At 37.0% G+C, this 3,952-nt stretch overlaps 1 pseudogene; it reads left to right on the top strand.

The window, feature by feature from the left end:
- The first annotated feature begins 3,427 nt into the window (after positions 1-3,427).
- Positions 3,428-3,515, top strand: LOC112483730 (annotated as a pseudogene).
- Positions 3,516-3,952: the final 437 nt, after the last annotated feature.

Below are 3,952 nucleotides of genomic sequence, written 5' to 3'. Positions count from 1 at the left end.
TCCTGTGTTCACATTAGCTTCCATAAGCAGCAGCTATGGTCTTGCTCCTTTGAAGTGCTTCACACTCTCTTTAAAATCCTCTAAACTTAATTACCAATTTACAGTACATACAAGGGACATTGGAACCAGGTAAACACTAATATAGTCAGCAGAATCCAGACTGTGGGAAACTCTGCAGGACAACCTGGTTTCTTTTCAAAAAAATTAATTGCAAGGAACAAAAAAAAAGGAAGAGAGTGAGAAATGCAGGAAAAACTTATAGATTAAAAGGGAGTTCAGGAACATTACCGATCACAATGTGTGGAACTTATCTGGATCCTGTTTCAAACAAACTGTAAAAAATAAAAACAAAAAACCTACAAAGATTTATGACCTGGAGGTAACTGGAAATTTGAACAATAATTGGCTATTTATGATATTAAGAAATTATTGTGAAATCTCTTTTTAGAAGTGGTAATGACTTTATGATTTAGTAATACATATTGAAATATTTGCCAATCAAATGACATGATTATTATTTGCTTCAAAATAATACAAATGGGTTTGGCAGGTGGATGGGAATGAGGGTTATTGGTTATGGGGGAATAAATTGGGGTCAGCAAATTATTACTGTACAGGGCCAGTTAGGCTGCGGGCCAAGGTCTTTGTTGCTACTACTCAACTCTGTCATTGTAATGTTCAAGAAGCTACAGACAAACTATAATGAAATAAGTATGGCTGTGTTCCAACAAAACTTTATAAAAACAGAAAATGAGCTGAATTTGGCCTTACAGCCATAATCTGCTGATCCCTGGTAAAATGATCATTATTGTAGCTGGAACATGATTAATGTGAGAGGTTACTGTACTAGTCTGACTACTTGTCCATATGTTCAATGTTGTCCATAATAAAATATTTAAAACAAGTGAATGTCTTAGCATCATTCAGAAGCCTCAGATAACTCTTCAGTCTTCTTGGCATTATTCTTGCAGGTGAGTGTTCCTCTTATATTCAACTTGGACCACATACCTTTCATTTCCCCCTTTATATATAGGCTTTTAAACACCAAACTCATCTGAGAGCTCCCTGAACACATCAATTTCATTTTGGCCTCCCTACTTTCTGCCATGTTGAGATTATACACAGGTATATTTTTATTTTTTAATTTTTACTTTGTTTTATTTTCTTTCACTTTTTGATCTTCTCATTCCTCTTAAGCCATCCCATTTTAGGTAGAATCAGACCACACTCAGCAGTTCTCTAAATAACTTAAGAAATATAAAAATTACCAACATTACTATAAGCCAGACTTTGTAGTAGTTTCTGTAGAAGCAAAAATGAACACGATTCAGTCCCAATCCTTGGGGGAGCTCCTAGAATCCTGAAGACCCTGCCTTTCTCATTCTGAACATAAAAACACTATTCTCTAAGCTTCCCATCTCTTTAATATTGCCCTCTAAGAGTGTACTAATTACCTTTGTTTCTCCCTCTACCATCTAGAGAGATAGACTGAGTCAGGACAAGTAAAGAGGGGTGCAGCCCACAGGAGAAAGTCTTAGTGTGCCTGAAACCTAACCCAGAGTTTTCCAAGCTTCAATTATCTGCATATCCCTCCATTAGCACTTACTTACCACTTTTCTTTAAATTGACTCATTTGGAAACAAACAAACAAACAAACTAAGTAGCCACTAGTATTTGGAGATGCTAACTTGGGCTTTCCCATTGTTCATGCCTCCCCCATTCACCTGGAAGGAAGAGCTTTCTATACACATTTTCCTCAGAGTGGTCAACTTATTGATTTTAAAACTCACTTGTGGCAAATTGTCTTAAAAGCCATAGCTTTTGATTAGTGTGAGCTTTCTAGTGTGAGCTTAGTTATTAATTAGAGGATTAATAACGAAATCCAGGAGTATAAAGAGAGTAGGTTAAAAGCATGATGTTCAAAATATTCCCTACTCATCAGGAAATAAAATGAGATGGGAGGAAGAGAATCAGAAAAAAGGTAACTGGAACTTGGATGCTTCATGGGTGGCAGAAGGGAACTCCAGCCAAGTCTAGCAGGTGCTGCAGAGCAGTGCTTCTTACACTTGAATGTGCATGCAGATGCTGACTCAGTTGGACTGGGGTTGGGCCTGAGAGTCTGCATTTCAACAAGCTTCCAGGAGATGCTGATGTTGCTAATCAGACTACATTCTGATTAGCAAGGCTTAGAACATCCTAAAAGTTCCCATGGTCTCTTGGGGATATCTGTTCTGAGATTGAGCTGTGGACCCCCAGGGAGCGAGAAGATAGGTAAGAAGGACAAAAAGTAGACTTCAGAAGCTGGTGCCGGGGTACAGTGTTGAGACTCACTGAGACTGTGTTGCATCCAGTGAAGAAATAGAGAAGAGCAGGCACCCCATCCTTCCCTAATGCCAGAATAAAAGTTGCTCCAGGGAGAAGGAAGGAGGGACTGGAGCAAACAATCAAGCTGGAGAGCCATCTAAAGACTAGCTGAACAGAAGTTCTGCACCTAAGGCTATAAAGCCACGTGGAGACTGGTAGGAGGGATGGAGACACAAAACAGGCTGGCCCCACTCCCATGCGTGGCAATTGAGAATAGGGAGGGACATCTCAGCTGCAGAGGTCCCTCCTAAAGAGCAAGGATCCTCAGCCCCACCCTGATGGCTAAAGGAAAGAAATATAAGAAAAAGTTAAAGGAGTTCATCACCACCAAACTGGTATTCCAGAAATGTTAAATGGATTTTTTTTTTTTTTTGGAGAAGGAGGAGGTGGAGAAAGAGTAGAAGAAAGAAATATAAGAACATAAATATGAATAATAAAATGGCAATAACTAGGTACCTATCAATAATCACTTTAAGTAACAATGGATTAAATGCTTTGATCAAAAGACAGGGTGGCTTAATGGATAAGAAAACAAGACCCGTACATACGCGGCCTACAAGAGACCCACTTCAGAATGAAACACACACAGACTGAAAGCAAAGGTATGGAAAAAGATATTTCATGCAAATGGGGACACAAAAAAAGCTGGGGTAGCAATACTTATACTAGACAAAATAGACTTTAAAACAAAGGCTATAATAAGAGACAAAGAAGGACCTTTCATAATGATAAAGGGATAAATCCAATAAGAGGATATAACCTTTGTAAACACTTATGCACCCAACATAGAAGCACATAAATACATAAAGCAAATATTGATGGACATAAATGAAGAGGTTGACAATAACACAAAGTAGGAGACTTTAACATCTCATTAACATCAATGGATAGATCTTCCAAATAGAAAATCAACAAGAAAACATCAACCTTAAGTGACACATTAAACCAGATGAATTTATTTTAGAGTATTTCACCTCAAAGCAGCAGAATATACATTCTTTTCAAGTGCACATGGAACATTTTCCAAGATATACCACATGTTAGTCCACAAAACAAATCTCAAAGCTTTTCACAATGGTAGTATCGTAGCCAATGAGGTTTATCCAAGGCGCAATTATTGCTAATTGAAAACAAAATAAGTCTCGATAAATAAAGTTCGAAATCATATCAAGCATCTTCTCCAACCACAATGTATAAAACTAGAAGTCAATTACAAGAAAAAAAAAACTGAGAAACACATGAACACACGAAGACTAAATAACATGCTACTAAACAATGAATGGGTTAACAATGAGATCAAGAAAGAAATCAAAAGATACTTTGAGACAAATTAAAATGAAAACATAGTGACCTCAAATCTATGGAACCCAACAAAAATAGTCTTAAGAGGGAAATCCATAGCAATACAGGCCTACCTCAAGAAACAAGAAAATTCTCAAATAAACAACCTAACATTACATCTAAAGAACTAGAAAAAGAACATCAAACAAAGCCCTAAGTGAGTAGAAGAAAGGAAACAATAAAGATCAGAACGAAAATACACAAAATAGAATCTAAAAAAAAAAACCAAAATTGACAAACCTTTAAC

This window comes from Pteropus alecto, unplaced genomic scaffold, assembly GCF_000325575.1.
Source record: "Pteropus alecto unplaced genomic scaffold, ASM32557v1 scaffold164, whole genome shotgun sequence".
Taxonomy (NCBI): domain Eukaryota; kingdom Metazoa; phylum Chordata; class Mammalia; order Chiroptera; family Pteropodidae; genus Pteropus; species Pteropus alecto.
This window is presented reverse-complemented; position numbering and strand designations above follow the sequence as displayed.